This window comes from Lygodium microphyllum, chromosome 7 (assembly GCF_053477565.2).
Source record: "Lygodium microphyllum isolate KBCC chromosome 7, Lygodium_microphyllum_v1.1.10, whole genome shotgun sequence".
NCBI lineage: Eukaryota > Viridiplantae > Streptophyta > Polypodiopsida > Schizaeales > Lygodiaceae > Lygodium > Lygodium microphyllum.
Window position 1 is genome coordinate 39,525,323 of NC_141141.1, and position 14,583 is coordinate 39,539,905.

Below are 14,583 nucleotides of genomic sequence, written 5' to 3' on the forward strand. Positions count from 1 at the left end.
GACAGGGTAATGTGGAAGGAGGGCAAAGTAATGCCAATGAAGCGGAACAGGGTAATACAGCTAAGGAATAGTTGTCGATTGGGGAGTGAGAGTGGCCGCTTTTGGGGGTTCGACAGAACGTGTGGGAATTATGGTGGAAATGAGCGATGAAGCGGATTATTATCAATTGCCATCACCTTTGCCTATCAATTTGGGTTTGGACGAGCTGCCATGGATGGTGAGAAGGCATGTTGATTTTGGGAGAAGTGAAGCATCTGTAGAGTAATCCGCTTGAGTTGGCGCCTGAGTATGATCGAACAGCCCGCCATGAACTGAACGAATTGCGGCCGCTGAGCATTGACAAAGTGTGGTGATATAAACTATCTCGTGCCGAAGGAGGCTATTTCGTAAAAATCAAGAGTCGAAAGCCACCTATGTGGACATCAGAACTGACTACTGCAACCTCAGGTAAACAGGCAATCACAAAGATTACTGCTGTGATTTGAAGAATTTGGACACCATCGAAAATATGAAGACTTGCATGCCGATAAAACCTGATGAAAACACATAATTTGTATTTGTGATTTGATCAAAGGGTGTTGCAAAGCATGTTGAGGGATTCAAGAGATGGATCATGACTATTGGTCATGCTTTTTGCCCTTTTTGTTTAAACTGCAATGCTAGATCAGGCCAATTCACCCAGTGAGTTTTCAACCGTTCCCTTGAATTCAGTCTCAACTGCACCTATCGCAAGAGGTTTTCTTCATACAAGGACTTCCAACACTTAGGCTTTGCATGCTCTTTCTACTTGGAGGCAGCAATCTCATGTGCTTGATTCTGTAAATTCTATTTATCACAGTAAGCATACAGAGCTATCTTGCTCAGGAGTGTACAGCCAGATGTCTTTGCAGATATTTTTGAGTTCAATAGTCACAATGCAGTTTGAACTTGCTTGATTCTCTTTGAGACCATGATTTCACTTTGTCAATGAGTATGAAGCTGAAGCTGTTGATGCCATTATCCGAAATTGAGGTGACTTTCTTTCAAATTGAATCGTGATCTTGCTTGATTGATCTTCTATCCTGAAATTAGTCAAGGTCCTCTGTGGTCGCGACTTTGCTTTCAAGAACCCTTCAACATCTTTGGTGAATCCGACGTGAAAACGTCGCATAAATTGCAGGATGGGAGATACTTCAGTATCAATTTCAGCCTCTTCTACGAATCCTGCTTTATCCTTTACTTCAGCTCCATCATTGATTGCTACTTCAAGTACTTCAACGGATGATTTAAAGCAGATTTTGCTGAATATGTCTATGTATATGCAGCTTCAAAATCAGCAGACACAATTGTATATGCAGTAGCAGTAGCAGTTCCATCAACAACAGTTGTCTCAGCAAAGGCAACTATATTCGGAGCAGGAGAATGCAATCAGCGCAACTAAGGCGATTGAAGCAGTTGAGAATGAGAAGAAGCTATTTGATGGCCGTAATGTTTCAGCTTATTTGAAGACGTATGAGATCAAGATGGGATTTTTTGGAGTACTAGCTAGACTTATGAGTAAATATTTCCTTCGTCTTGTCACACCCGCCTTGAGGGCAAAAGTGACTGATCTTTTTATTCAAAATTCGCAATGGCAAGATTTTAAGAAGGCCCTGAAAGAAGAGTATTTCCTTGAGGACTTTGGGATGGCTACACGGCGGTCATTCCGAGAGTGGGTCTACATGTCAAACAAGGGTTTAGCTGCTTCAGAGTTGATACGAGAATTTGAAGAAAGGTATAGTTAGCTTGATGCCATTGAACAAAGAGCATTGGATGTTGAGAAAGTTGAGCTTTTCTTGCAAGCTGCAGATCTTGCTCTTCAGGAAGAATTAGGAGAGCTTCTTGAGGATCGCATGAAGCCTATGGGTTCTTAAAACGGATTGGCAAGTTGCCCAGGATGCAGTCTCAACTTTGACCAAGAGGAGGATACAGAATGGATCTATGACACCGACGCCGTCTTTTGCTTCTATCCCTATTATTTTTTCTCTTCCTCAGCCAATTTCTTGGCCTATGCCAGTGTCTACTGTTTCTACTCCTCCCATTCCTCCTGTTCCAAGACCAATGCCAGCTCCTTCTGCTCCAAAACCATCCACTCCGTCGGTGCTTTCCTCTCTTGATGATATAATCAAAGGCATAACGGATTTGACACTAGAGTCAGTTAAAGAAGAATTGGTGGGAAAATTGAAAGAGCAGTTTGCTTCGACTGCGCCTACTATTTCTTCTAGTGCTCCTACTACACCTAGGAGTCCTAGTGCACCTAAGAGAGATCGAAGATGTATTTGGTGTGATAGTATAGACCATCAGCATTGCAGAAATTGTGAATCTTTTTAGGATGCAAGGAGGAAGAATTTGGTATTTTGGGGACAAGATGGTAAGATCTGGTTGACTGAAACAGGAGCCCCGCTTGCTACCAATTTTGGGAAAGGCGGAATGAAGAAATTAGTGGATGACATGGCTGCGCGTACTTCTTATGTGGTAGCTAGAGGAGATGCTTCTGCATATGGAGTCCAGATTGAGAAAGGATCAGAGAATCAGTCAGCATTATGGACTTATGCTATGGAGACGACAAACAAGGGAAAAATTCAGCAAACTGTTTTGACTAGTGCAGGTTCTAGCATCAGATCTGAGACATGTTGGGATTCGCCTGTTCATGACAGGTACACTATTTATACCTACTTGGCTAAGTCTCAGGGAGCAGATGTACTTGTTGAGGAGAAGCGTAAGAGGGATGAAGAAAATCCAAATGCAGCTAAAAAGACTAGAGGGGGTGAGTTTGTTACTCCACCTACTGCAGGATCGTCTTTGAGGCCAGGGCCAGAACGACAGATGGAAGATGTTCAAAAGAAAGAAAAGAGGCAAGAGCCTAGAGAGAGGAAACAGCCAGGGTTTAGACTGATGTCTGATATGGAGACATCTACGGACATGAAGAAAATCTTTAATGATAAGATACTTGGTAGTGAGGTGACTTTTACTATTTCTGAGGTTTTGGGCATCTCGAAAAGAGAGTTTCAAGATCAGTTCCAAGAGGTCCTGAAGAGGAAAAGACATGCATTGCCTACTACCAATACACAGCGAGTTTTGATTGGGGAGTTGGATGAGGATGAGGATGAGGTTATGGTTGAGAATGCTTCTATTTTTCTACAGATAGAGAATAGGGTTCTTAGCCTATGCATTATGCTAAAACTGATAAACCTGTCTTGATACCGCATTGTCACTTTTCGCGGAGTCATTGGGCTAGGGAAACTACAGAAACGATGGTAAAAATTGGAGAGAAACATGTGCGTTATGTTGCTTTGGTGGATCATGGTTCAGAGATTAATCTCATAGTTTGTGGAGTTTATGAAAGTAATAGATGGCCTATGGATGTAGAGCATGGGTGGCATATGAGAGCAGCCAACAACATGGTAGGTGATTTGTTTGCTGCGTGCCCCACTGTCAGGGTTTCTATTGGAGATGTAGAGGAGGATTTCCATTTCTTTGTGCACGATTCATGCTTTTATCCCATAATTCTTGGACAGCCATTCATCACAGAGATGCGCATGTAAACAAAAGTAATGGATGATGGATCTGCTTATGCACGGATTTGCAATAAAGATGGCATGAGAGCAGTTCAGTATATGACTATGTGTGTGAACCATGTTAGAAATAGGGATACTCTTAGAGATGCACCTTTGCCCGCTGTGAGGGATTCGGGTTTTCATTAGGTACCGCTATTTTGCGAGACGACGGTGGTACAGAGCAGAGGAGATTGGAGTTCTCGCCTCCTGACAGCAGTGTTTTCTCCTCCAGTTTTGTTGGGATTTCAGCAAACAGTTCGATGAGTTATCAGAAGACTTCTAAGTTTCCAAGAGCTGCCAGGCAGTACATATGCAGGAAGGATAAAAATTTGAAAAATGCAGGTATTTTAGAGGATGATGAGCATATAGATGGGATGTATGAAAGTATGATTTGTGCAAATACGATGACAGAAATGGAAAATATGCTGAAAACTGATATGCAGACTTGTCACAGTAATGTATCAGTGCAATCCTTAGACATGTTTCATGAAATTGTAGATTTTGTGTCACAGATAGAGTCAGAGGCTGAGGTGACTCAGCAAAAAGTGTTGAGTGTTTACTGAAGAAATTCAGCAAACAGAGTTTTCGGCTGATTATGATCAGCTTACAGAGACATAGAGGGCTGAAAACTTTCAGCCTCCATAGAGCAGAGGGCTGAGGATATTCAGCCCCACTACTGGAATGTAGAATTGCTGATTTACAGCAAGATTTGAGTAATGCAGAGGATCATAATGAAGCCAGGGTTGACACAAAATACAAGACTGTGGATAAGAAGGTGAAGCCGGTAGCTGTACCGCTTCCACCTGATAGTGATCAGCAAATAGAGAGGGCTACCAAACAGCCAATTTTGAGGAATCCAGAGCATATAGGCCATAAATTTTTAGCGAAGACTCTAGCTGAATTAAAAATTGGAAATGGTGATTTCTTGCTACCCACAGAGAAGCAATGCTTTCAGGAGATGCTTGAGCGACATGGAAGGGGGTTTGCTTTTTTTTCGCATGAGATTGGATGTGTGATTTCGAATATTGTTGCTCCTATGGTGATCTTTACTATTCCTCATATTCCATGGAACCTCCGACCTATTCGAGTGCCTAAGGCACACCTGCCAAAGCTAATTGACTTGTTGAATGAGAAAATCAGGATGGGAATCCTAGAGCCATCATCTGCACCATACTCAAATAGGTGGTTTACGGTTCCAATGAAGAATGGTACTCTTCGATTTATACAGGACATGCAGCCAGTAAATAGAGTTACTATCAGGAATGTTGGTATAGGTCCAGTTGTGGATGAGTTTGCAGAAGCATTTGCTGGACGTGCCATCTATTCTTTAGGTGATTTGTATTCGGGATATGATCAGTTTCAGTTGGCTTTGGAAAGCAGGGACATAACCACTATGAGAAATCCTATTGGGCTTGTTAGGATGTGTACCTTGCCTCAAGGTGCCACTAATTCTATTGCGCATATGATGAATGCCATGCATAAGGTCCTTCGTGATTACATACCTCGGCTTACCATGCCTTTTTTGGATGATGTGCCCATTAAGGGGGGTGCAGAAGAAGAGAAGAATGAGAGTCTAAATGAGCAGGGATGCAAATATTTTGTGGCTGATCATATTTCAACTTGTGAGAAGATTTTGGCCAGGTTAAAAGAAGTAAACTTGACACTATCAGGGCAAAAATCTGTTTTTGGAGTAAATGAGGTTGTCATTGTTGGACATATGTGTGGGTATTATGGTAGGAAACCCTCACCTGAGAAGGTGGATGCTATAGGCAAGATTACGGAGTATTGTTTTACCACTTCAGAGGTACGGAGATTCATTGGATCTTGTGTGTTTTATATGATTTGGATACCCCATTTTGCACACATAGTAGATTGTTTATATCACCTGCTTTGAAAGGGGCAGAAATTTTATTGGGATGAGAGCCACACTAGAGCCATGCGGAAATTGAAGAAGTTATTGCAGATTTCTCCTACTCTCAGGAAAGCGGATTATAATTGTGGAAGGCCTATTGTATTGACAATTGACACTAGTCCAATTGGCATAGGTTGGGCTGTGGGTCAAGATGATGCAGATGGAAACAGGTATGCTATTCGGTTTGGGGGAAAAGTCCTAAACGAGAGGCATAGGAGGTATCTGCAAATCAAGAGGGAAGTACTGGGAATTGTTACGGCTCTCAAGTGTGACAAGGAGTACTTTGTTGGAGCCTCAGTTGTGGTAGAGACATATTGCTTGCCATTGATAGGTATGATTACGAGTTGCTCTACTCCAGATATAGCTATGCTGAGATGGATTGCATACATCAAGTCATTAAATCCAGAATTTAAACACATAGCAAGGAAGGATAATTCACTGGTGGCGAATATGCTGTCTAGAGCCAGATATGATGATGAGGAGACACTACTTGCATAAGAGGATGATGCAGAAATTTCAGCCGCTATGGTTGATCATGTTTGTCATGTCTATGATATTGTGGCTTTCATAGAAGAACTCTATGTTGGAGATTGGTTGCAGATTGGAAAATATCTTAGTACACTAAGCAAAAGAGATGAATGGACAGATGAAGAGTTCAAGAAGATCAGAAGAAAAGCCTATGGCTATTTTCTCAAGGACGGATTTCTTTGGAAGCACCCGAAGTAAAGAGGTGGATTACCCTTGGGGGTTGTCTGCGATAAAGAGACACAGTTACAGGTGATGAGGGAGTTTCATGAGAGTCCTTGGACTGGTCATAGAGGAGTGTGGGCTACTTATGAGAAAATCAAGGAGAAATATTGGTGGAAAGGCATGTAGAGAGATGTTTGCCACTTTGTAGAGACTGTCAGATGTATTCTGTAGTGCGTCATCGAGATGAGCTTCATCCGACCTATCCGCTATGCATTCATTATAAGTGGGTAGTTGACTTGAATACTATGCCCATGGGTCTATGGTGGCAGATGAGATATATTTTTTTGGCTAGAGAGGATCTTACCAATCATGTTGAGGGCAGACCTTTGAGAATGAAGACCACTAGTGCAGTATGTAAGTTCTTATTGGAAGAAATTTTCTACAGGTATGGCTATGTGGGTAATTTCACTGCAGATCGCAGTGAATTGGATGCAGATGAAGCTAGGAAGTTTTTCTCAAGTTGGCTCTAACCACAACAAACAATCCAGAGGGAAATGGGAAGAGTGAAAGAGGACATCCGCTGATAGTGAAAGCATTAGCCAAAGCATGTAGAGGATGAATTGGAGAATGGTCGAGACTTCTACCATTTTCTTTGTGGGCTGATCGTACGACTCACAGTGTTACCATAGGATATATGCCCGCAGAGTTGATGTATGGTCAGAAACTGGTTATGCTGACTGAGACTTGTGCTTTGACTTGGTCAGTTTTACCTTGGCAGGAGGATTTGATGAGAGAGGAGCTCTTAGCTCTTTGGATCTGGCAGTTGGAGAGAAGACCAGAGGATATTCAGCTAGCTATTGACAGGTTGAAGGTTGCTAGACTTAGAAATAAGGATAGGTTTGACAGAGCAGGCATCGCTTGCGACCTAGAGCAATAGAAGAGGGAGACTGGGTATTATTCTTTGATAGCAGCCTTGAAAATCAGCATACTGCACTTCGAAAGATGGTGAAAAGATGTTTTGGACTGTACATAGTCATACATATCTTTGATAATGCAACATATGAGCTGACAGAATTAGATGGGACAGTGCTTAGAGTGCCTATTGCAGAAAAAAGAATCAAGATTTTCAAGAAAAGAGATGATGAGGATAATGCATTGGAAGATTTTGCAAGAGAAGAGCAACGAGAAGAAAGTCCAATAGAAGAGACAGATGATATGACAAATAATCTTGTTGAAATACCGAAAATACACAATGAAGAGATTGATCTATTCGTGGATCTTGATGACAATGATCATGGGTAGTTGGCGCATCCGGAGGATGCGCAGGATCACAGGGGATGGATGTCGTACTGCTGCGCATCCGAGGTGTGGAATCCACCAAAGTTGTGTGTGTGACATTTGTTACTTTGTACATACTTAGTTGTTGTGTTGGCATTTTTGTTTTGCATGGGCAATATAGTGAAGAGGGGTTTGGAGCAAGATGAACTTATCTGTAATGCTCTAGTTGACATGTATGCGTGCATTTGCGCCCAATCCTTGTGTATCAAAGGACTTGTTTCCCCTCATCATACGGCCAACCACTATAACAACTGTCAAATCTATGGTTACTACAACAGAAGAGGCCACTGTGGAAGCTGCAAAGTTAGTTGAGGCTCCTATTGCAATTGTAGCAGGTGCTTCTAGAGGCATTGGGAAGGCAATTGCTGGAAGTGTGGGCTGCAAGGTTCTTGTCAATTATGTGCGGTCATCAAAAGAGGCTGAGGATGTCAGTAGTCGAATTGAAGAGATGGGTGGCTCAGCCCTCATTTGTGGTGGAGATGTTTCAAAGGAGGAGAATGTTGATACCATCATGAAAACTACAGTTGAGAAATGGAGCACTATTGATGTTCTGGTAGCTACGAAGATAATGATGAAGAAGAAAAAGAGAAGAATCATAAATATATCATTAGTTGTTGGTTTGACTGGCAATGTAGGTCAAGTGAACTACAGTGCTGAAAAAGCCGGTGTCATTGGGCTCACAAAAACGACAGCTTGTGAATATGCATTAAAAAATATTACTGCAACATTAGCGTGGGGAGAAGCGGCTTTTCTTGTCAGAGAGAAGAGCTTTATCGGGCTGGGGAGAAGAAAAAGCAACGGGAAAGAGGAGGAAAACAAGCTTTTGGAGGGAGCAATCAAGCAGGAGATGTTTTTTTTTTAGCTCGAATGGGGAGGAAGGGCAGGATAATACTCTGGATGGAAGGGTTATGAGAGGTGAAGAGGTTTCTTGAGAAGTTTCTGCTTTGGGTGGAGAGAGCCTTCAGAGATCTGAGATAAATATTAGCAATGATTGCAACTGCACAATCAGTAATGCAGAAAGTGTTGAAATGAACGTGGAAGGGATCTTATCAGGCCATATGGTGACCACTGACAGTGGAGAGCAAAGTTTAGTGTTGACATTAGCATGCAATCAGAAGCAGAAGTTTCTACTTGACTTACTGAAGTAGGATAGGGTAATGAGGAAGGAGGGCAAAGTAATGCCACTGAAGCGGAACAGGGTAATACAGCTGAGGAAGAGCTGTTGATTGGGGAGTGAGAGTGGCCGATTTTGGGGGTTCGATAGAATGGGTGGGAATTATGGTGGAAAGGAGCGATGAAGCGGATTATTATCAATTGCCATCACCTTTGCCTATCAATTTGGGTCTGGACGAGCTGCCATGGATAGTGAGAAGGCGCGCTGATTTTGGGAGAAGTGAAGCATCTGTAGAGTAATCCGCTTGAGTTGGTGCCTAAGCATGATCGAACAGCCCGCCATGAACTGAATGAATTGCGGCCGCTGAGCATTGACAAAATGTGGTGATATCAACTATCTCGTGCCAAAGGAGGCTATTTCGTAAAAATCAAGAGTCGAAAGCCACCTATGTGGACATCAGAATTGACTACTGCAACCACAGGTAAACAGGCAATCACAAAGATTACTACTGTGATTTGAAGAAGTTGGACACCATAAAAAATATGAAGACTTGCATGCCTATAAAACCTGAAGAAAATACACAATTTGTATCTGTGATTTGATCAAAGGATGTTGCAAAGCATGTTGAGGGATTCAAGAGATGGATCATGACTATTGGTCATGCGTTTTGCCCTTTTTGTTTAAACTGCAATGCTAGATCAGGCCAATTCACCCAGTGAGTTTTCAACCGTTCCCTTGAATTCAGTCTCAACTGCACCTATCACAAGAGGTTTTCTTCATACAAGGACCTTCAACACTTAGGCTTTGTATGCTCTTTCTACTTGGAGGTAGCAATCTCAGGAGCTTGATTATGTAAATTCTGTTTATCACAGTAAGCATACAGAGCTGTCTTGCTCAGGAGTGTACAACTAGATGTGTTTGCAGAGATTTTTGAGTTCAGTAGTCACAATGCAGTTGGAAATTGCTTGATTCTCTTTGAGACCATGATTTCACTTTGTCAATGAATATGAAGCTGAAGTTGTTGATGCTATTATCCGAAATTGAGGTGACATTCTTTCAAATTGAATCGTGATCTTGCTTGATTGATCTTCTATCCTGAAATTAGTCAAGGTCCTCTGTGGTCGCGACTTTGCTTTCGAGAACCCTTCGACAACGGTCCTTCAAATTACGTATGGTATTTAGCATAATGGCCCTGTGGGCCAAGGGGGACTGCCCCCCCAGACCCCTGCAGAGGGGGCTCTGCCCCCTTCGCACCTCCCCCAAGTAGGTTGGAGAGAAAACACACACCGTGACAAGTCCTCCAAATTAGATCCTAGTCTAGTAATGGCTCTACAAGAGCATGGATTCTCACTTGCAAAAGAGCAACCAAAAGCCCATACACCCGAACAAAGACAAATGGATACCCTAGAACCTCAATGGGCCAATCTAGCCAGTAAGGGCAAAAAGTCCACACCGCAAAAGCATGTATGTGTTGCATTCAGACTGCTTGTAGTCAAAGTGAAAAGCAAAAACATCAAGCTACAACTGTGAGGATGACTAGATATGATAGTCCTGATGATAGATGCACCTTGAATAGCACTTCTCACAGATGATCCAAGACATCAATGGAGAATCCAGATCTGGTCCTGTAGTTGGGGACTCAATGGCATTTGTCAGGAGGCTTAAAATTATAAGTCAAGACACGCAAGATGAAGACATAGTACCGCATGCTTATCTTAGGGTCAAACTCACTGCGAAAAGAGAGCACACTGTCGATGCTCTCATTGATGAAGGAACCGATTCTAATATCTTGACCTATGACGCATGGACCCTACTAGGCCAACCAGAGCTCACTTTGGCTCTCGCGCAAAGCCTGGGAAGGTAGAGTCAATGTGGCTCCATGCACGCGAATCCGCTGATATTCGTTGAACTCCATCCGTGGACCTATTCTGCACATGCCACATTGTTAAGCTTGCCATGCCAGACGTGCGAAACATGTGGTTTATGGGGGGGATGAGCGGAAAGTGTCTGAGAACTTTTTGAGGGATGGTTTGCCCTTGCAAGTCCTGTCGATACCTATGAGCACCACACTTTGGACATGTCTCCATAGTCTCGTATTCATCTCGAAACAGTATGCAGTCATTGATACATGCATGGATGTTATTGTAGTCCATGCCAAGCTTCCGTAAAACATGTCGTGCATCATCACGAGACTTAGGCATGGTATTTGTAGGTGGTAATATATGATATTTCAATAACGTGAAAAAAATCATAAAAAACCTTGAAAAAGCACAAATGTTTGCAATAATACTGTAAAAGAAAAAAATCAATGAAGCTTATGTGCAAGGTACCTGAATAACTCAGTCACACTCGTATCGCTCCAACCGTATTTTGCTTGCACACTTAAGAGTGCAAGCAATGTCTTCAACCGAGATACTCGGCACCCATCATATAATGGTATGGATGCTTCCTCTCTAAGCGGGTCAGATGTCTCAACATCCATGGGAATCAATGCATCGATCATTGCCTCCATCTCAGGCTCCAAGATTGTAGGTAGGTCGGGAAGGTTGTCTGTCTCCTCTGGCATTGACGGTATAGATGGGCCTTGAGAGTGGTGGATTGGCTCCTGCAATCCATCCATCGCATGTCCACGAACTCTTCTAATTGGCCGCAAAGGGTGCACTCCCCCTTGCATCGAGACATCACCCCCTGGATAGAAAATTTGCCAACAAGACCCAATCTTATTGTGTATGGTTTTCAATTAGCTTGCGAGTACAATGCATGATTAATATTAACTTCAAATTATCGTTTGCTGAAAATCTACAATCGCCTGATCAATGATCTCAGATTGAAACTCGCCAAATCGTCCTACGTGTTCTATAGACAATCGGCGTTTTCGTCTAATTGCCAACTTGCATTGAGAGCAAGGACATGGGACATGCTGATTAAGATACGTCTCGCGGTCTTGAACAATAAGACCTTCTTTGTTTTCCATCTTATCTACATTACAGCAAACGAGGCTTAAATGGATAGCTTTATGGAGATGTACGTCAAGTTGCAAGTTGACCATAAATCTTCCATTGTACGTCAAGTTACATAGTAGTTGAGAGATTTATGGAGATGTACGTCAAGTTGACCATAGCTTTATGGAGATGTACATCAAGTTACATAGTAGTTGAGAGATTTTCCGATGTTATATCTCGGCCTTGTATCATGCTCAAGGATTTGTTTGTCCCCGTAGATAATTATTCATTATTGTAAAAAACTACACTAGAGGGCTTTGAGTATAAGTAATCCATTTTGAGCATCATTGAGGATCTCTTAGTCTAATAATAAATCAGTCTCCACAAAAAGCATCTTAGAAATGTGGTTTTTTTGTCCTAGGATCGCGTATGAAATTTATCAACTATAGTAATAAAATTATTTCAATCAATTCTACTCATAGTCATAAGACCTGAGAGAAAATATCCTATACTCAATTTAAGGGATTCTTCTTCTATAACAATACTTTTGGGTTCATTTTGATGAAGTACCGTAATGACCATTAGCTAGGGTATCATTTTCTTTTAGTCCTTCCGTTGACTAGTTGGCATGATTTCTAATTTGTTAAGCCTATAAAGTTAATACAAAAACAATGAATTATGCATATCACAATTAGATCCCCTACTTGGACATTATGAAGAATATGACCAATTTTAAGCCATCTTAAAGAGTCACCAATGTACGTGGCCCATGGCAAAGCACATTGCATACCATTATTGATAAGTCTATTATCTTAAATTTCCTTCCCCTCCCTCTCCCTCTCTTTCTCTCCCTCTCTCTCCCTCTCCCTCTCTTTCTCTCTTTCGATGGAGAGACCTCAGGTGTGTCAAGATTGTGGGAGAGAAGGAAGGAGTCTCACTTGTAGCTTTCTTGCTTTCACAATGGGGATTACACACAAAGGTGGAGGCTGAAAACAGTTTTTCTCTTCTTAGTTGTGTAAGCCAAAAAGAACTCTCATACAAAGAAATAGAAGAACCCTATATATGGGTCTCAAACCAAACTCAACTAACTAAGGTGGCATACTAACTGAGCCACGAACTAGAGTAGATAAGGATAGCTATCATGTAGCTATTATTCATGGGCGTTGTACCAACCGCGTCTGCAACTGACAAGTCGGTGACATAAATACACAACGGTCACCCTGGCGTATCACGAGTGGAGCTCGATATCTTAACACTCCCCCTCGAGCTCAATCCCAATTCCTGCACACCAAGCAGGTCTCTGAACTTGCGCAGCTTCTCTGCGCTCAATGCCTTCGTAAATATGTCAGCTACCTGATCCTCTGTGCTAACATAAACTAGATCAATAAGACCTAGTAAAACCCTCTCTCGCACATAGTGATAATGCACCTCAATGTGCTTTGTTCTAGCATGATAGACTGGGTTATTTGCCAAGTGTATACTACTCATGTTGTCACAGTAAATGACAACTGGCCCATCTGTAGACTGATGCATATCATAAAGTAGCTTATGCAACCAAGCTACCTCACATGCAGCCATTGCTGCACCCCTGTACTCAGCCTCTGTGCTCGACAAGGCAACTGTAGGCTGTTTCTTGCTGCTCCAAGTGACTGCAGCACTCACAAAAGAGAACACATATCCACTGGTAGATCGTCTATCAGAAATACTACCAGCCCAATCAGCATCAGTGTATCCATGCAACTGTATCTGAACCCCAGTCTCATAAAATAGTCCATACTGCAATGTGGACTTCACATACCTGAGTATGCGTCTAGCTGCATCCAAATGTGGTTTCCTTGGAGCCTGCATAAACTGACTTACCAATCCAACAGCATAGCTCAAATCTGGCTTGGTAATAGTCATATAAATCAAGTTTCCTACTATGCGTCTATACATAGTAGGGTCTTCCAGAAGCTCACCTGCATCTGCACTCAGCTTCACATTCTGCTCCAAAGGAACTGAAATAGGCTTACAGCCTGTCATCCCATATTTGGACAGCATGTCCAATCCACACTACCTCTGCAAGAGCTGTATCCCACTTGGTGATCTAATCACCTCAATGCCCAAGAAATAACGCAGCTCTCCCAAATCCTTCATCTCAAACTTCTGCTTCAATAGCATTTTCACATGAAGGATATCTTCATCACTGTCACCTGTCATAATCAAATCATCAACATAAATGACAAGTAGCATAATACCTTTCTCTGTTTTTCTCACATAAAGTGAGAAATCTGCCTTGGAAATCTGAAAGCCAATAGTGACAAGATACTGTCCTATCTTGTCAGACCATGCTCTAGGTGCTTGCTTCAAGCCATACAAGGCTTTCTTCAACCTGCAAATAAACTCAGGATGAACAACATGAACATAACCTGGTGGCTGCTCCATATATACCTCTTCTTGCAAATCACCATGCAAGAAGGCATTCTTTACATCCATCTGATGTAAAGACCATTCCTTTGATGCAGCCATAGCAATGACTGCTCTTACGGTTGCCATCCTTGCAACCGGACTGAATGTTTCTTCATAGTCAATGCCATATGTTTGTGCATACCCCTTGACTACTAATCTTGCCTTGTATCTGTTCACAGAACCATCTGCATTGTGCTTCACCTTATAAACCCACTTACAGCCAATTGCATTCTTACCTTTAGGCAAAGATACTAACTCCCATGTAGCATTTGCTTCCAAGGCATCCATTTCTTCATCCATGGCTTTCTCCCATTTTTCTTTTCCCATGGCTTGCTCAAAAGAAGTGGGTTCTGGTTCATGTATCACTTTGATCATATATGCATAGTGAATGGCTGTAAAACCATCATATTTCAGCCTATCTACAGGATATCTAGCTCTCGTAGACCTACGCAAAGTAGGTTCACTCCCAGGTGCTCTCAAAACATCCCTGGTCTTCCTTACTCCAGGTGTAACAATAGAAGGAATACCCAACTCATCATCAATGCTCTGTTCTGAGCCACTGGA

The 14,583-nt window shown here is 42.2% G+C and overlaps 1 pseudogene; it reads left to right on the forward strand.

Annotated features, from left to right (window-relative positions):
- The first annotated feature begins 7,690 nt into the window (after nt 1-7,690).
- LOC148033370 (3-oxoacyl-[acyl-carrier-protein] reductase, chloroplastic pseudogene) lies at nt 7,691-8,377 on the forward strand (annotated as a pseudogene).
- The last annotated feature ends 6,206 nt before the right edge of the window (nt 8,378-14,583 follow it).